This window comes from Sorex araneus, chromosome 1, assembly GCF_027595985.1.
Source record: "Sorex araneus isolate mSorAra2 chromosome 1, mSorAra2.pri, whole genome shotgun sequence".
Taxonomy (NCBI): Eukaryota; Metazoa; Chordata; class Mammalia; order Eulipotyphla; family Soricidae; genus Sorex; species Sorex araneus.
In genome coordinates, this window is record NC_073302.1 from 234018617 (window position 1) to 234039217 (window position 20601).

General features: G+C 39.5%; 1 protein-coding gene and 1 non-coding gene across 5 annotated transcripts in view; one reads left to right on the plus strand and one right to left on the minus strand.

The window, feature by feature from the left end:
• NBEA (neurobeachin) overlaps nt 1-20601 on the minus strand; it is a 625086-nt gene that overhangs the window by 548599 nt on the left and 55886 nt on the right. The gene's annotated exons all lie outside the window — the stretch shown is intronic.
• Nucleotides 19858-19965, plus strand: LOC129401339 (U6 spliceosomal RNA). The gene has a single exon (XR_008628269.1). It is a non-coding gene; the product is annotated as a U6 spliceosomal RNA (small nuclear RNA).

Here is a 20601-nt window from a genome sequence, read left to right on the forward strand (position 1 = left end):
CTGGAATAACTGAAAACACAGATCACCATTGAGGAAATTAAAATGGTGATAGAAAGTCTTCTCATAAACAAATGCCCAGGCACAGATGGATTCACTGGTGAATTCTTTCAAACCTTTGAAGAGGGCCTATTGACAATCTTTTTCAAGCTTTTCCAGGAAAATGAAGGAACCTAAACACTTCCACCAGTTTCAATGAAGCAAACATCACCTTAATTCCCAAAGCAGAGACGACAAAAAAAAAAAAGAAAAAGAAAAAGAAAGAAAATTATAGACCGAGAGCCCTGATGAACACAGACGCAAAGATCCTCAACAAAATGCTAGCAAACAGCATTTTGCTACAATTCATCAAAAATATTATATACCATGACAAAGTAGTATTCATCCCAGGGATACAAGGATGGTTGAACATTCACAAGTCAATCAACATAATACACCTAATTATAGGATATTATAGGATATCATTATATTATAGGATAACATTAGTTTGTCCTTTCTCTCTTGCCACAAGGAGCTTAGGTTTATTGGGTCACACCCATCACAGTGCTCCCAAGACACTCCCATTCCTTTTTTTATTGGAATATAGCTCTAAACATTTTCAGGCTTAACACTGGTTTGTCCTTTCTTCCTGCTGCAGGGAGCTTAGGTTTATTAGGCAACCCCCATCACAATGCTCCAGAGGCACTCCCATTCCTCTGTGTTTATCTGTAACCTCTTTCTTTGTGCTCTGCTTCCCCAACCAATCACCCATATCCCCTAATCAGATTCTGTTAACTTGTAAGGTCAGCTTCTTCCAAGGACACTGGACTTGTATTCGTAAGTTAAATAGTGCGTTTCTCTTCTCCTTATGTTCTTTGCATAGTTACTCCAAAGCAATATTCTATTTGTATAGACACAGGAAGACAGTCAATGCTATGCTTTGGTAACTTGGGAGTTAACTGACTCTGAATAATATTCACTCCTAGGCATCTCCTTTCTCAACTGAAGTCTCAGTTGCCCTTAGTTCCTAACACCCTGAAAGCGGGGTCCCGATGAGGGACGGATGGACCCAAGACAAGCTGTGAGCTACCCTGGCATCAAAACAGGCCAGGCCAAGTGTCATAATACTTAACTATAAGTTAAGAGCACAGCCATGGGCAAGTTCTGTCATGATACAAAGAGTAACAGCTGGATTACGACCCTGCTAGGGTTAGAAAACACTAATCTAGCCTGAACACTGTAGTCTGAGATCTATAGCAAAATGCCCCCGGGAAAGCCATTGTTTAAGCTTAATGTATCTCTTACTGTGTCTATACAAAATGACTAATATTATGAATGTTTATGTTTGTTGGGCTAAGGAAAGGAGAAACACGCTGATCTCTGGGTGGTCTCTTACTGAATGAGAATCTACCCTAGAAGCTTCCCCTGAGGGAAGAGATATAACTAAGGCAGTGAGAGTGGGCAGGAGAGATGAGGAAGAGGAATGGAGACGAGATTGGAATAAACTGCAACTGGTACCAACCAGCCTGGCCCTCATTCCCTCCTTCATCCACCCATAGTGCTACACTGGCAGCCCCAGGGTGGGGGAAGCAGCACGAGACCACTGAAGGCAGGCAGCAAGAGAGAATGCAGCAGAATTAGTATTATTTGAACACGGCATATCAATAAAAAGAAAAGATAAAGCTATATGATCATACAAATGGATTCAGAGAAAGCATTTAACAAGATCCAGCACCCATTCATGATTAAAAACTCTCGAAACAATGGGAGTTGAAAGAATTTTCCTCAATATAGCCAAAGCCATCTACCACAAGCCCATGACAAGGATTATTCTCAATGAGGAAAAACTCAAAGGATTCCCCCTAAGATCAGGCACAAGATAAGGTTGCCCTCTCTCACCACTTCTTTTCAATACAGTACTAGGAGTACTTGCCATAGCAGTTAGGGAGTTAAATGCATAGTTTGCCTTTATCCTTAATTACAACTATATATAAAAATCACTAGCAACAATTTTTATTAGATCAGCTGCCTGCTTTAGATCCTATTTCTATCAACAAATGTATGTCTTCATAAAATTGAGAATGTCTTATTAATGTTAAACCTATATAAAAGTGTTAATGTTTAAAAATTAAGTAACAATAGAAAAGAATGTAACTTATTCAGGATAGTCAATAATTAATATTAAAGGGGATCAGGATTTGTACCCCAAATAAACTACTTTTACACAAGTATTATTTCAAACTGAAGGCAATTAAAACTGAGCACGTAAGTGTAGAGTTCAGTGTATTCTCCTTATTTGCCTAAAAGTAGGACATACATTTCCCTCTCCCCAGATGAGAAGAGCACACTTTTATCACTGGAGATCATTACCCAACATAAAATGAGTCGACACAGAGAAACTTTACTAAAAGAAATCTTTTCTTTCATTCTCAATGCATTTTGTTCCTAATACACTCCCACAAAGTATTAGCCCTTGGAGTTCTTAACCTCTTAATTAAGAAGTATCTGTAAATTCTGAAGTTTATTTCTTTTCTGTATACTCCATCCAATTAAACAAAAATATATTTCAGTACGAAATATAATAGACAGAATACGGAAATAACCCAAATGTCCAGTGACAGATCAAGGGCCATGGATAAATGTCCGATGGCAGATCAAAGTCATGGCTTATATATATGTAAAATGAGATTTCTGGGGTTTTTTTCCACTTAAGAAGGTTTTTGCTATACCAGGCAGTGCCCAGTGGCCCTGGCAGTGCCTGGGGTCCACATACAGGTCTAAGAATTGAACTGGGCTCTGCTGCATACAAGTCAAGAACCTACATGCTCATATTATGTCTGAGGTCCTGCACAATGGAATATTGCAGAGCTGTAAAAAAAAAAAAAATGAAATCCTTTTAGTTTGCTGCAACTTGAAAGGAAATGCACTATACTGAAAGTCAGAGAGAAAGTTAATATTGGATAACCTCACTCATCTATGATAAATAGAAAAAAACAAAGGAATAGATATAATAAATAATGTAGATTCTGACCTTGGGCTGTAATAACTGAGATTAACAAACAATGGAGGGAGGGAATAAGAGAGGAAGGAAGAAGCAGATTAAAAATGACAAAAGGACAATGGTGGAGAAAGTGCAGTAATACTCTTACTGCATAAGACATAAATGTTGGCAGTAAAGAGAAAAAAAATGAATGTTGGGGGTAAAGAGATTAATATAGTAGATGAGGTGCTTTCCTAACATGGGACTAACCCAGATTCAATCCCTCGTATCCAATATGATCCCCTGAGCCTACCTAGGTTAATGAGAAACTAGGAGTAAGCCCTAAGCACTGTCCAGGTATGACCAAAAAAAAAAAAAAAGTAAATACATGTTTACATTATTGTAATCATGTTACCTGAACTACAATAAACACTGAAAGATATACATGTGCATGTGTTTGTGTGTGCAAAAAATTTAGTATTCCTTTGCTCCATTTAAACTCTTTGTCTTGAAATCTTCCAGACCTAAAACATTAAGCCTCACAGGATAAATAAAGATTTTCCTCCCCAACAAAATTATAAAAAAATAGTTTAATAATTAAGCTAAATTAATCTCCTACCATTTATAAATAAGAAAGTTAAGCGAGCTTCTCTGCCATTCTATATTCCCTATCCTATTTCTTTTCCAATATGACTGTTTCACAGCTTCACTATTTAAAATTCCACTCTCAATCCATAGCAACTCCCCATTCTCAAAGGGATGCATATCAAAAAGTCCAGAATCATTCCTGACTCTTTTTTACCTCAAAAGTTTAGGTACACTTATCAAATATGTATCAAATTCTGTTAGCTGTACCTTTAAAAAAAGTATTTATTTTATATACCTATATATATTTTTTTAATATATGTATAAGCTTAAATCTGTATATCTAGTTTATGTATTTAAAATATAGGGCTGGAGTTATAACACAACAGGTAGGACATTTGCCTTGCACGCAGCCAACCCAGGTTCGATTCCTCCCCCGCTCTCGGAGAGCTGGGCAAGCTACTGAGAGTATCAATCGTGCCCACAAGGCACAGCCTGGGGCGTTACCCATGGCATATTCGATATGCCAAAAATAGTAACAAGTCTCACAATGGAGACATTATTGGTGCCCACTCAAGCAAATCTATGAACAACGGGACAACAGTAATACAGTGATTTAATATATATCTTAATATTATATATACATGTGTTGTCTGTCATCTACAAGTTGTTCACTTGAATCATCCTGAATAGAATAGGCAGAACACTAAACGAAGGACAACCATGTGAGCAAGCTGGGTTCCGAAAAGGATTCAGCACGATGGACCATATCCACACAGTGACCAAGCTCATTGAAGTTTCGTGAGAGTTCAAGATGCCACTCTGTCTAACGTTCATCGAGTTAAAGAAGACCTTTGATTCTGTTGAGACTGAAGTGGTCATCGAAGCCCTAGCCAAACAGGGCGTTCAAACTCAGTACATCAAGATCCTCTGTGAGAAATTATAAACCACGCGGCCGCTAGGTCTTTTTTATCTCTTCATTCTCATCAGTGGAAAACTCAATATCAAATATTTCCTTGTCAATAGGGCTGTATTCTTCGGGGATAAATTCCAACAAAAATAGTGAGTCTGTGTTGAAACTCCAACAACAATAGTGAGTTTTGCGTTGAAATATGGAATGTAATCAAGGTAAAGAGAAGAGTGAAATTTATCAGTTACCCAGGCGGGGGTGGGGGGTGGGGGTGGGAGGCATACTGGGGTTTTGGGTGGTGGAATATGGGCACTGGGGAAGGGATGGGTGTTTGAACATTGTATAACTGAGACATAAGCCTGAGAACTTTGTAACTTTTCACATGGTGATTCAATTAAATCAATCAATCAATCAATAAATAAATAAATAAGAAAGATCCTCTGTGAGTTATATTAAGGATTCACCACCAGGATCCCACCATTCTACAAGGAAGTGATCATTGACGTAAAGAGAGGGGTTCAGCAGGATGATACTATTTCATCAAAACTCTTCAGTGCCACCCTTAAGAATGTCATGCAACAACTGGAATGGGAAGGAATGGAGTGAAGATAGACGGTCAGCAACTACACCACCTCCACTTCCCTGATGACATCGTTCTCATAACGCCAAATATTAGCCAAGCAGCACAAATGCTGGCCGACTTCGGCCGTGAGTGTGGAAAGGTCGAACTGCAGCTTAATCTCACCAAAACAATGTTCATGAAGAACAAACTAGTCCCTGACGTTCCATTTGCTCTCAATGGAACGAACATCTCCAAATGCAGCAGCTCTGTGTACCTGGGTCAGGAACTCAACAAGAGGAACGACGTGGCACCAGAACTGCACAGGAGGAAGAGAGCAGCGTGGAACGCCTTCAAGAGCCTTGAAGAAGTGGTTAAGAGGACAAAGAACCTCCAGCTCTGGGCACATCTTTTCAACTCCACCATTCTTCCTGCACTAACATACGCCTCAGAGAGACCTGGGCCCTATGCAAACAGGATGAGAATGCTATTCAAGTATCCCAAAGAGGAATCAAAAGAGCTATGCTTGGAGTATCACATTTCACTCAAGTGAGAGAAGGAATCCGGAGTTCCGACCTCCATCGATGATCAAGAATCAGGGACTCTGTCTCATTTGCCAAGTCATCAAAAATCAGAGGGGCCAGACACGTAATGCGATTCAGAGAGGACCGCTGGACTAGAGCTGTTACTGACTGGATTCCACTGGACGTTAAAAGACCTTGTGGCCGCCCACCTACGAGATGGTCAGACTTCTTTGTCAAAACCCTAAATGAACGGTCTGAGGCTCTTCCTGTTCCTAAAGTGAGCAGATACCACTGGGCTACACTAGCACGCGACAGGGATGAATGGAGATGTTACCCGCTCGAGCACCCACTCGAGCAAATCGAAGATCAACAGGATGACAAGTGATACATATGTGTGTCTATATGTATATAATATATACATGCATATATTTATATATACATACATATAATCTGGTCCATTTCTGTCACTGTCACTGTAATCCCGTTATTCATCGATCTGTTCGAGCAGACACCAGTAACATCTCTCAATGTGAGACTTATTGTTACTGTTTTTGGCATATCCAATACGCCATGGGTAGCTTGCCAGGCTCTGCCGTGCTGGCGCAATACTCTCGGTAGCTTGCCGGGCTCTCTGAGAGGGGTGGAGGAATCTAACTGAAATCATCTTTCAGTCCTGGGAAACAGCAAGAACCCTGACAAGAGTTTCTCCACCTCAACTTCAAGACCTAGGGTTTATTAGCAATATTTTTAACATACTGAACACAAGATTATGCAGATTATGCTTCTCCTCTGCACAAAACACAACATGGCTTCCCAAGTTAGTTCTATTAAAAATCCAATTGTTAGCATTTGACATGACATGCCCCTTCTTACCTACCAACCTATTGCTCCAGCTATACAGTCTTAAAACTTTCCACTCATGCTTCAAGGTCTTTATATTTACTATTTCCTTTACTTCAATATCCAGATGGCTCTTTCTCTTCAAGTCCTTCCAAATGTTCTCATATCAACAAGAGCTACCCTAAACTATTTTACTTAAAATAATTCTCTATGTACCTTATGGATTTATGTCTGATATTGAAGTCTTTAATCCACTTTGATCTGATTTTTGTGTCTGGCATTAAACAGAGGTCAGAGTTCATTTTTTTGCAGGTAGCTATACACCTTCATGAGCAGATGGAAGAAGGCAGCTGGAATAGAGAATGGATCACTAAGAAAATGATGGCTGAGGAATCAGTCGAGATGGGAGTTGTGTGCTGAAAGTAGATAATGGACCAAACATGATGACCTCTCAGTGTCTGTGTTGCAAGCTATAATGCCCAAATGCAGAGTGAGAGTATGGGGAATATTGTCTGCCTTGGAGGCAGGGGATAGGGGGAAAGGGAAGGGGTATACCGGGGATACTAGTGGTGGGGAATGTGCACTGGTAAAGGGAATGGTGTTTGATCATTGTGTAATTGTAACCCAAACATGAAAGCTTGTAACCATCTCACGGTGATTTGATAAAATAAAAAAAAAAAAATTCTCAGGGAGCTGGAGCCATAGCACAGCGGGTAGGGCGTTTAACTTGCACGCAGCTGACCCAGTTTCAATTCCCAGCATCTTGTATGGTCCCCCGAGCACTGCCTGGAGTAATTCCTGAGTGTAGAGCCAGGAGTAACCCCTGAGCATCGCTGGGTGTGTCCCAAAAAGTAAAAGAATAATAATAATAATTCTCAATACCTGTGAACTCACTCCTCTGTCTCAATATTATTTTCTCCATAAAAAGCTCCTGATATACTCTGAATTTTAAGTTTATTTCACAGCACATGTTCCACAAGTAAAGCCTTCTAAGACCAAAATTTTTGTCAGTTTCATACAACTATCCCTCCAGCACCTGGCACATATTTGCCATTCAATAAACAATGCCTAAATAACTTTACTTCTTCAGGAAAATTGACTAGAGACCTGCTGGGAATAAAAAGAGATGGACATCTTTAAAAGTATCTGCAAGACAATAAGGAATTCAAAAAAAAAAACAGATATAGAGGTATATAGGAAGCTTGGAGATGATAGGCTCCAATACTATACCCCCTCAAGGCAATGCCCATTGAAAACAGTTAAAAGGCTGAGAACCTAGAAAGGTAAGATTTTTTTTTTCCATTGAGGAAATGTTATTTACAAAGTGATTCATACTTGAATTTCAGGTAAACAACACTCTAACACCAATCCTATCACCTGTGTTAACTTCCCTCCACCAGTGCCCTTAGGTTCTCTCCTACCCTCCAGGTAGGAGAGAACCTAAGTCTGCTTAGTCCAGACCTTGTAGTTGGGATCTCATGCTTTCAGTTTTGCTGGATCTGCAATTTAGGTTAACACCTCTACACTGTGAATAGGCCTGAAAGCTTCGCCCTCTGCCCTTGATCTTCTGTCCACTTCTTCTTACTTGCCCTCTGCCTTTAGATTGCTTTCCTCCTTATCTTCAGTTCTACAACCCAGGGACCAAGGTGGCAGAGGTATCTCCACCTCTTACTACCTTTGTCTTGTAATTCTACATACCATAGATAAGTGGAAGTATTCAGTATGTGTCTTTGTTAAAATCATACCTATGCAAACCATGAAACAAAAATATGGTTCAGAGTCTTACAAGGAAAGAAGTGTTGCAAACACACCCAACCTTTTTATTTGCAACCATAGAAACCTACTCAATGGGGAGAGGATGGAGCATTCCCCGGGCTCACATGTCAGGATAGACCCCAACTAATTCCACTTAGAATGGGAAAATCCACCCAAGGGGAGGGAAGGATGGGTGGATGGGAGAGTCCTGAGGTGATGAGGAATTATTCTCTAATCAAAGAATGGTGATGGTTAAACAACATTAAATACAGTAAAAGCCACTCAAGTATATATACTGTGGAATGGTTAGAACATAAATTTTACATCAGGAATGAAGGGAAGGTATGAAAAAAGGAAAAGAGGGAAGCAGAGAGGAAAGGAGAGAGGGAGGGAAGGAAAGAGGAAGGGAGGAAGCACATACTGAAAGTGCCCTAATTCCTGGTTAGATTTTTTGTTTGTCTGGGGGCCACACACTGGTGTTCAAAGGCAAGCACCTCACCTGCTATACTATCACTCGAAATCCTATTCAGTTTTCTAAGTCAAGTCCACTACCATTTTTCACAGCCCCTTCCCCCTGCCAACTTCTTTTCTTCTCCCAACCCCAACCTCTCATCTTCCAGTAACTTTAGGTTCTATCCTCAATGTCCTCTGATATTTTATGTCACTTGGTGTGCTCAATTTTATAATCTAACACCCCAACTTAGAGGCAAAGTATCTCCAAGCTGTATTTTCAAATTAAGAAATGCAACTTTATGCAATTTCTATGAAATGACCTTAAAGTAAGGAAACAATGCAGAGTAAAGTCAGTGAGGGAAATTAAGTGCAACTGTCTTTTTTCTTTCTTTCTTTTTTTTTATTAGTGAATCACCGTGGGGGTACCATTTCAGTCATACAATGATCGAGTACCCATACCTTCACCAGTGCCCATTTTCCAACACCAATGGTCCCAGCATCCCTCCCACCACCCCTACCCTGTTCCCCCACCCCAGCCCACCCCACCCCGCCTCTATGGAAAGGCATTCCCTTTTGCTCTCTCTCTCTCTCCTTTTGGGTGTTGTGGGTTTGTAGTAGAGATATTAAGTGGCCATCATGTTCAGTCCATCGTCTACTTTCAGTCCACCTCTCCCATTCCGAGCGGGCCCTCCTAGCCCCTTTACTTGGTGTCTCTTCTCTGAGCTGCCATTTCCCCCAGCATTCATTTTTTATGTAACAATCCAGTTTTACCAGCATAACTCTTGTCTGGTGTTTTGTTTGTTTGTTTGGTTGGTTGGTCTTTGGCTTTTCCTCCGGTTCCATTCAGATAAAAGCAAACTGCATTTTATCTTTTTTTATAGCTGGGTGGAGGTCTGTTCTTGGTAGCTGGGGTTATTTCCGTATCTTGGCGATTATAAATAGTATCACAGTGAAGATAGATGCACAAATGTTTTTTTAAAAAAGCATTTTGAGGTCCATGGGGTAGATACCAAGAACTAGAACTCCTGGCTTACTGTATAGATGCTCAGTCCTTAGTTACTGAGAAGTAAGCACGCTGGTTTGTGTTTCTCCTTCTGACTTATGCAACAAGAGTCGCTCTAGTTTTACGTTGCAGCCAAATGCTGGATTTCATATTTTCTTACAATTAAGTATCATTTTATTGTTTGTATGTGCCAAATTGACTTTACTAACTCATCTGTTACGGAAAATGTGTTTTTTACAGATCTAGAGTATTTAAAATAGTGCCAGAATCAACATGCATGCAAAGAAATCCTTCTATATTAGCAGTTTTGTGTTCTTAGGAGAGATACAATTCTAGAATTCAATTCTAGACAGAAAATTGAAGACTAGTCACATTGTAATTTTATTTTTAATTATTTGAGATTTCATAGAGATTAAACCAGTTGGCACTGTCACTGAAACAAAATGGATTTTCTTTTCAGATACCTGCCAGTATGTCTGTTTTTGTTTATGGTTTTTGGTGGTGGGGGGATCTGTTTTGGTTGGGGGGGAGCTGTTTTATATATGTCCTTCAAACTGGTTTGAGGGGACAGATAGTTGCTGTTTTCATTTGCATTTCCTTTATGGCGAGCATTTCTTTCAAGTACCTTTTGGTAAGATGTATGTCTTCTATATAGGGGCATTTGTACCACCCATCTTCCAATTTTTTTCTATGCCTTGTATGCCTTTTGTCTATGTATGTTGTATTGTCTTTCCGGGAGAAAACAGGATGTCTTTTTGTTTCAGTGAGTTTCTGCTGCAGTGCAGCATTTACATAATGATGTAATTCAATTTTTTTTGTTTTCATTTTTCTTGCCAAAAGAATCAAATCACACCTCTGACACCAATAACAAGGAGCATTTTGCATATATTTTCTTCAATATACTTTAAGATTTAGCATCTAAATCATTAACACATTTTAACATTCAAGCACAGTTTCAGATAGTGGTTTAATTTCATTCATTTTTTTATATAACAATCCAGTTCTACCATCATCAACTCTTGTCTGTTTTTTTTTGGGGGGGGGGGTTGTTTGTCAATCTTCTGTGAAAGCGGAGATGAGTGAAGGGGGAGAGCACCATGCACAACTGTGTTCCGGGGCTACTCCTAATTGGGTAATCAGGGATGATCTAGATCCCGCCACTCCCACAAGCACAAAATGTACTCTAGTCCTTTAAGCTATTTCCCAAGTTACACCACTTCATATAAAAAACATCTTGTCTCTATACCCTTCACTTCTTTGTAGTAAATTAATTATCCCTATATCTAAGGGTTTATTTCTGCGTTCTTGATTCTAGTCTATTAATCTGAGGATCTGCTGGAATTCTATTACCAAATTGTTCTGATTACCATAGCTTTATAGTGTAATTCAAATTGAAAGTTGGGGACTATTGTTCTCTATTTTCTTCTTTTTGTTTTTTCTTTTCCAGAACTGCTTTGGCTATTGTGGGGAGAGGAGTTAGTGGTTGGGGTAGTAGGGTCAATACAAATTTTAGTTACAGTTGTTCCACATTCTTGAAAAATAGCATTCAAATCAAGGCTCTGGTCTTTGTAACAGTGCTAATTTTAACAGTGCCAATTGTTTAACCTTTCATTCTCTAACAGTGCCAATTCTATCTATCAATCTGGGATGTTTGTCCCTTTCCCCCTGGTTCTATTTCTTTGCAAACTAATTTTTTTTCAGAGATAAAACGCTTTCATTTTCTTTGATTCCTATTTGCTTGATTGCTTTAGGAGAAACTGCAAACTGGATTTCTAAAATTTCTAGTTCACTGTTTACATATAAAAACGCAACCTTGGGCCGGAGCGATAGCACAGCGGGTAGGGCGTTTGCCTTGCATGCGGCCGACCCGGGTTCGATCCCCGGCATCCCATATGGTCCCCCAAGTACCGCCAGGAGTAATTCCTGAGTGCAGAGCCAGGAGTAACCCCTGAGCATCGCTGGGTGTGACCCAAAAAGCAAAAAAAAAAAAAAAAAAACGCAACCTTATTTTTGCATGTTGATTTTGTAGACTCCTTTATTTTATTAGAGGTTTGTTTATTTCTGTTATCTGTAAAAGAAGCTTAAAAAAACTTTTTAAAAATAGGTTTTAAGTATTTTTTAGTACTTTCGATGCATGTCATGTTCAGGTAGTGACAGTGTAACTATATCTTTGTAACTTGAATTCTTTTCATTTCTTTTTCTTGGTTAATTGCTGCGATTAGGACTTCCAATATTATGTTGAGAAATAATGATGACAAAAGACCTCATCTGGTGTCTGATTTTAGAAAAAAGGCTTTTAGTTTATCACGTTGAGAGAAGCCAATTTTCAAGCATATTTTTGTTTTTGTTTTATTTATTGTAATGATTTCACTTCCTAAATGTTTAACTTGTTATTTTAAATAAATAATAGTGATTTGAAATATAAAATTTCCAATGTACAATAATGAAAGAAGCCTCAATTTTTCATTACCAGATGCTGAGTAGCTCCATTTCAGTTGTCTTCATCCTACATTTTTTACATTCCTACAGATTCCTGGTTCTTTCTGACTAGTGGGAAGTTAACAATTCTCCAAGATCATACATTTTGCCCCAAACCTTACACTCACATAAGACCAAAAGATAATGAGCAATACTTAGACAAATAGAGAACCTAAAAGGTCCTAAACTAGTTAGAACATTCTGTAAAATCCTTGCATTTTTTCTGTAACACACTTGTCACTTGATAAGTAACATAAAGGCCCAGTTTTCCTACACACACACACACACACACACACACACACACACACACACACGCCATATTTAATTTAGTCCTATACTAAGCTCCTCCCTAACTAGGGAGTTTCTTTCCGTTCTACTTTCCAATAGACTTTTTAATTTTCTAACTCTGAGTCTGCATCTTTATTACTCAGTATTTTTAATTCTTGAGAATACTGAACAAACTGGACTGGAGCGATAGCACAGCAGATAGGCCATTTGCCTTGCATGTGGCCCACCTGGGTTTGATTCCTCCGTCCCTCTCAGAGAGCCCGGCAAGCTACTGAGTATCCCGCCCACACGACAGAACCTGGCAAGCTACCCGTGGCATATTTGATATGCAAAAAACAGTAACAACAAGTCTCACAATGGAGACATTACTGGTGCCCGCTTGAGCAAATTGATGAACAATGGGACGGGACCACAGTGCTACAGTGCTACTGAGCAACCTGCAACCATGAACCACACAAATGCACTGTTACTACTCCTGCATCAATAATTGTCTGATTATCAATTTCTTCATTTTAGGAAACTTTTTTTCAATTGTGTTGTAGTTAAGGTAACATGTTTATATAGTATTAAGATTTGGGGTCTTTGTGTCCAGTTACTATACCACAGCACCACTAAAGTGCGAAATATTCTTCACCACCAATGTCCTTAAGGTAATTCTAGTCTGCCAGCTTATAATCAATCATGTCTTTGTAATTAGGCTGACAGAGTGGGAGTTAAAGGTTGGAGCACCTGGTGAACTACTTAATTTAGTAGGTCAATTTAATTCTTGCCCATTGAATGATGGGATGGTTGAGAGTGGGAGATGAGAGCAAATAAAAGGAAGTCCCACCCAAGCTCACTCTCTCTGTCTCCCTCTCACCAGTCTCCCTCTCCTTCTCTTCTCTCCTCTTTCTCTTCCTTCCTCTTCCTTTTCTCCCTCCTCTCCCTCTCTCCTCTCCTGCTCTCCCTTCCTCCCAACAGATGCAGAATCAGTCAGAGCTTGTAGGCTCTGAGAAAGAATAGGAACTCGCCCACATGCACATGGTCATGGCCAGTGAATAAGGAAAGCTGAGACTTCAAGGTACAGTCCAAGAGAGGCCCAGCAACAAGACTGCAAACTAGGAAAGTGAATACTGGATATTCACTCTCCAGAACAGGATGGGGACAAGACCAAGGCATCACATGCTGAAAAGTGAACAGATGACAAGAAACACAATTTATTTAGGAACTAGTACTTTGATTGGACCAGCATCAAGAGACAGGATGAGTGGCATTGTACACAGGTAAAAGAAGTGACCTGGACCCTTGAAGAGACCCTGACCCATGGCTTAAACTTTACAATGAACTCTAACTTCTTAGCTCTCTGAGGCAAATCTTTCTACAATAGTTAAGAACACAACAACACAGGAAAATCCACTTTTGTGTTAATAAAGCCTCCAAAAATAAAAACCTTGAACAAGATTCCAAGAGCTTCTAAATCTGAGTGCTTCAAACACCCAGAATATTTTCTCATTCCTTGCCCTATCATCTATGTGGCAATTCCTAAATTACACCTTTTAAAATAATCAACAATCTTGTAAATTCAGAAAATGTGTCACTACGAAATAGGTCTTTGAGTAAAGGTCAATTTCATGGAAGTAACCCTGAATTGCAAGAGATGCAAATGTGGCCTTTATAAAAAGACTATTTACACATAAACATCTCTTATATTTACTTCAGAAAGACCTAATCTTATCCAATTTAGATCTGCATACCCTTGTTTTTATTCTGCTTTCTTTGGTAACCTCCCTGAGGTCTATTTCCTCCTTTCCCAGCAATATCCTCTGCTTTAATCTTACAGACAGATGGCTTCTCCAGCAGCATGGAGCTACTCAGTTGTTGTGGTCACTTACAATCTACAGGTGTAATTAATGTAATTTTAGGGGGTAGGGACACTGCAGGCAGTGCTGAAGGGACCTGGTGACCACAACTGGCAATTCTCAGCCAACTAGGCGATTTAGTTAATGCTACAACTGATGGATGCAATGCTGCTTAGTCCCACAAGTGCAAGGGATCACAAGGGCCACCAAGCACCATTTGGGACCTCCAGGGATACACTTGGTGGTGTTTAGGGTACCATATGTGCATGAGGGAACCTAGGTAAGGCATGTGTAAGGCTTGCACAAACTCCTATGCCATGTTCCCACCCCCCTCCTTAATTTTTCTTTTATCAACCTGCCTGTTGCTTGTTCTCTGTATTTTTCCCCTATCAATATACATCTGACATAACCAGAGGAACACTGGATAGTTTCTTTCATGATAAGTAACTATAAGTAACTATATATTTACTTTCCATGAGAAGTGAAAATGATATCTGAGTTCTGTGAGTGACCATGCAAACCAAGGAGGGGGTTGTTGAGACCTTCAACCTACAATTTCTTAGAAACTCAAGTGACAACCTGAACTTGTGATTATCTTCAAGGGGACAATTTTGTGGACAAAGCCCTTAACATGTAGGTTCTAACACTGTCTCCAGACAATGTGAGTAAAATGCTTGGTGGTATGGGGAGGGGGGTAGTAGGTAATGGGGGAATAGACATGAGAACTGATGGGAGAATTGTAGATGGTGGCAGAGAAGTGAAATTTGCTAAAATATCCTCTTTTTTAGGCATACTTAAAAAGCCGTTAATCTGTTAATAATAACTTGGGCATACACGCTTCCATCTTTCAAACCATAACCTATAACAGCATCCCTCCACCAATGTCTCAAGGTTTCATCCCACTCCTCAACCTGCCTTTTTAGCAAACTCATTTTTCAAATGGAGTTATTACAGCTTGGGTTACATGTTTATAATAGTGTCAGTCCTTACAGTTTTGATATATAGTTACCTCTACACTAGCACAATGTACAAAATCCATGATCAATGCTCCGTTATCACCACCAGTCTGATTCTTCTTGGAATAGCTCTGCCTTAGGGAAATCCAGAATGAATAAAAGCATTTGGGAGGGGAAGGAAGAACATGAGGTGGACTGTTATTCCTAAACAGCCAGTGCTCATGCATTCTACGGTGTAGCACCCTTTACTACAATTAGTACAAAGTTAATGAATTTAGAGATTGTTCCAATTTCCAGAGACCTGGGTCACTGGAAGAATAAGAAAATTTAAACTAATAAGAAAAAAGCTGGGCTCGACCCACCCTCGGCGCCATCTTGCCACATTCAACAGAGAAGCGGCCAGGCATTCTGGTGAGCAACGTGGCCCGGAAAAATGCTCCGGACCCGAATTGGGGCCAACAACATCAGGGAGCCAGACGGAGGAGGTGCAGCCTGCACACCTTCTCCAGACGGAGCCCTGGCGACACTGAGCAGCAACTAACACGGCTCCGGGATTCAGGACTGGGACACATCCGAGTCGCGGGGGGGGGGCACTGGAGTGGGGCAGCGCCAACCCAAATTCCAAGTGGTCCCGGCCGCCGGAAGTCATGCCCTCGACCCACCCTCGGCGCCATCTTGCCACATTCAACAGAGAAGCAGCAGGCATTCTGGTGAGCAATGCAGCCCGGAAAATGCTCCAGACCTGAATTGAGGCCAACAACACCGGGGAGCCAGATGGAGGAGGTGCAGCCTGCACACCTTCTCCAGATGGAGCCCTGGCGACACTGAGCAGCAACTAACACGGCTCCGGGATTTGGGACTGGGACACATCCGAGCCGCGTGGCCGAGTTATAAAACCTGAAAACATACAATCTTTTAATGGAAAACTAATTATCAAATGCTTCCTTAGTAGGGCTATCTTGTTTGGGGGTTAAAACTCTGACTGAAATCTGAGTTTGGTCTACCATAAAGTGTCTTTCAGCACTCTCTTTAATTTAGTTATTATAAGTACAATAACAAAGAAATTATAAAATTTGCTTTTTCCTTCACCGTATCACTGTCATCCCGTTGCTCATCGATTTGCTCGAGCAGGCACCAGTAATGTCTCCATTGTGAGGCTTGTTGTTACTGTTTTTGGCATATAGAATATGCCACGGGTAGCTTGCCAGGCTCTGCTGTGCAGGCGAGATATTCTCGGTAGCTTTCCAGGCTCTTCAAGAGGGACAGAGGAATTGAACCTTGGTCTGCCGCATGCAAAGCAAATGCCCTACCCGCTGTGCTATTGGTCCATCCCAGCTTTTTTCTTTTTTTTTCTTTTTTTATTATTATTATTTTTTATTTTATCACCATGTGGAAAGTTACAAAGTTTTCAGGTTTATGTCTCAGTTATACCGTATTCAAACACCATCCCTTCACCAGTGCCCATATTCCACCACCCAAATCCCCAGTATACACCCCGCCGCCCCACCCCAACTGTATAACTGATGAATTTCACTTCATTTTCTCTTCACCTTGATTATGTTCCATATTTCAACACAAAACTCACTATTGTTATGTTATTACATAAACCTAATGTTCTAAAGGGAAAATTATGCAGGGAGAACAGAAAACCTAACACTAAAACCTCTAGCCACAAAAATAAAATTAAAATTAAAAATTAAAAAAATAAAGGCACTCAACATAGGAGAAGGGCAAAAATGGAAAGAACTAAATGTGCAGGATTATAGCGTCAATGGATTGGTCCTTTTTGTGAATCAGTGTCAAGAACTTCCTGTAGCATCTATACGAAAATAGACTGAGTGTGACTAATATAGGAGTGGCTTTGGTTGTGAATACTGCAAAATGGAAAAGCATCTCTGAGTTGACACATGAGCTCCATAGTGATATAGCTCTCTATAGAACAGTCACAGATGGCTCTTTGTGATCCAGATATACAAAAGGTTATTCTTAAGGGAAAAGACAAAACACCCCAAATGAAGCAGCTGATATGAATCACATGCAAGTCGTGGCAGACGGCTTTAGGGAGGCCAGGCTCCATGGCATACACGGATTACCTAGGTTGGAAGTGTGTGATGATGTGAGGCACCATTTCATTTGGGAACCCGATGTAACCTATAGGTGGAAAAGAGAACAGGTCAGGAAATTTTCTAAATTAGATCCCTACTGGATCTAATAAGAGTATTAGGCTAATGGGAAGATGCAGAGGAGTTATAACCAAAGAAGTTATAACCAAAAGAACAGGAAGGTTGTTAAGAAAGTGGTAAAATAAAACAAAAAGGAAAGAATCATTGCATTAATACCAGCAAGATGGTAATTTTTAACTAGTTATTTAGAAATGAGAAAAAATAAAAGAATTAAAGACAAAAATTTTAATTCAGCAAATCAAAAGTTTGGCGGCCAAAGAGACCCCTTGTTGACCCCTCAATGTTAAAGTGCCACAAACAAGTCCATTTACCACAATTTGGGGAATATTCTTAAAACCCAAATAGTAGGAATTATAGTGGAAAACTTTTCCCACAATGTCTTGAGACAGTAACTAAGTAGATTCATCAAGAACAGATGTACAAATAGGCTGGGAGCCCTTGGTTAAATTCCTGGCCAAGAACCCAAACTGAAATTTGCACTAAGAGTGGGTAAAATGATCAGGGGGTGAAAAACAAAAGTTAACCAGACTCCTTTGTGTAAGGTGTACCAAACATACTGGTAAAGCCCTAACATGAACCAAAATGAAATTGAGAAAATATAAATATGTAATGATTTATATCAAGCTACATATGCTATAAATGTTGAACTACTTAAGTAAGTGTTATATAAAGAAATTGTACTCTGTCAATGTTTCATGGGAATGTATATTGTATCTAGGCTGAGACACATTCTATCTAGTATAAAAAAAAAAACAAAGCTATAGGTTAAGTCCTAATAGAAGATTATTGTGGCCATACATAAAAGTGATAGAATTAAGGCTAATGCCCACAAGAGAACTGGTATGTTTGAACAGGTTTTACCCAAAGCGTCTGCATCTCTTATCTAATTACATTAGGATGGGTAATATAGGGATGGGAACTGTTTCCCCTATACATTTCCCTGCTAAAGTAATAAATGCTCAAAACATTTTCCATGAAAATGAAAGAGAACAGCAATTCTACATTGCTTATCTGTCCTTCAAATTCTCTGTATGAAAGAACTCTAAGGAGAGTTGGGGCTTAAGAAAAGAACCTATTCATCTTACCCAGCAACAACTCAAGTTTTAGACTAGAAAATTTCCATTTGAAGACTATGTACCATTGTGCACTTGGATATTAACTCAAAGTACACCTGTGATTGAAAGATATAATGATTTCAAGCCTAAAATAGCCATAACATCGAGGATGATCACAGAGAAACACTACAATGAGGAAGGCAGTGATCAGAAAGGTTTCATAATAAAACAGAAATGTCTTGTGCAGAACTCTGCTGCCTAAGGAAGCAAGGAGGCAAGTCTCAGACGCAGAGAACATCTTCTCTCTCAACATGATGAGAACAAAGAAGCTGCTGGAATTTGCCATCACTTGGGAAACAGCAACATTTTTGCAAGTAATGATGGAAGAACCGAACAAAGGTTAAAAGCTGCTATAATTAGGTTTTTACTAACTTCTGAGCAATGGTCAACTCTATGGCCATATGTCCAGATAGAAGAGCAATGCAAATCAGCCTAATAAATGGATGCTCAAATGGGACACAACCCTATTGGTGTTTTAGAGGTACTTTAAAGTTCATCGGAACTCTCAGATTTAGATAGTAACAAGAACTGACAAATACCTTGTGAGTCCATGAATGGCAGACCACTGAAATGAGTAGACAAGTAGCACTGTGGCAGTGGAAACATGGGCTGAATCTAGACCTATTCCTCATGTAAACTCCGAGGCTCAAAACCACTAAGCACTGGACTATGAGACAGCATGAGAGACCAGAGGGAAAATGACAATATGACCAACTCCCTTGTTGGAAAACCCTTCATGTGGCTCACAAAGCAGACTGGTGTTAATGGGGTGGCAAGAAAAGGAGGTACAAAAAGTTCTTGATATACACACTTCCTGCACTGCACTCTTCCTACCAAGTAATTTATGGAAAAACTCAGGGGCCAGGGGGAGGGAAGGAGGAGATAAGGAAATGCACTAATTTGGATGGCTTCCCATCATTTCTTCATGCCAAACAATATGCTTTATAACCCATACTAGCAAACTATGGGTAGTGCTCTTAAGAACAATAGTTTGGGTATGACAGATTGGAATGCTCAATTCAAACAATGATTCTCGAAAAGAAATAAAAGGTGCTGGAACATTGTATGATTGAAACTGAGTCATAAGTTTGTAACTACATATCTCACAGTGATTGAGTAAAAAATTACTTTATAAAAATATAAATTTAAAAGAATAAAATAGAAATGTCAAATTAAAAATTAATGATGTAAAAAAGCAAGTTTTAACAAATTTTAAAATATTTTTAACAGAATGAATAATTGTACATACACATATCCTAATAAAAACAACTTGGTTCTAATTTTTTTTTAAAAGAAACAAAGGCATAAAAAGCTAACTTAAGCAACTTTACAGTTACATGTATTCTCACACTCAAGGAGACAGATAAATTGGTGAATCATAGATCACACAGATGCCATATCAAATGTTTATAAAGTACTAAATTCAGCAGCACATATACCAAAATTGGAATGATAAAAGAAAAGATTAGCATGGCCCCTGAGCAAGGATGACACACAAATCTGTGAAGCATTCCATATTTTTAAAAATATGTTTATAAAGTCTTGGTAAAGGTAGTAACAGTTGTAATTTTCTAGCTCAATTTAATGCTGGCAAGTATATCTTCTTCCAAAAAGGATTAAAATGATAATTTTCTATTTTGTTCTTCACTGCATTTCTCTAAGTCCCATGTAATTTTTCAATTATATTTAGATTTAACAATATGCCTTGCTACTTTTTTGTGCATAATTACATCTTACATCCCACTCTTTTCATGTTGGTTCACTGTTCTTCATGCTAGAGTACACATTAGTAATTATTTCAGAAATGATCAATGGACAGGACAGACTCCGGGTGGGTAACTGAAAATTTGAAACTGTCTATTCTATCTATGTTGTTCTAAAATGTCGATTAATCTAGATAAAACATTGCCCTATTTGCAGTTACTGTCCCCCAGCCACTTAAGGGATCAGTCTTTATGTTGGGCTTCCCAAGCAGTAAGCAAGATGCCCAGGAGCCCCACTGGCAATTCTCAGCTGGCCAAAGGCTCAAAGCAAGAGTCTCATGGTACACTTCTGCTCTGCTCTGGTCCCCAGTAGATACCTGGGCCACCCAGATGGTGTTGGAGGACTCAAAGGCTCTACCCTACCCAGGAGGTGCAGAATGTGACAAGGGCTAGGC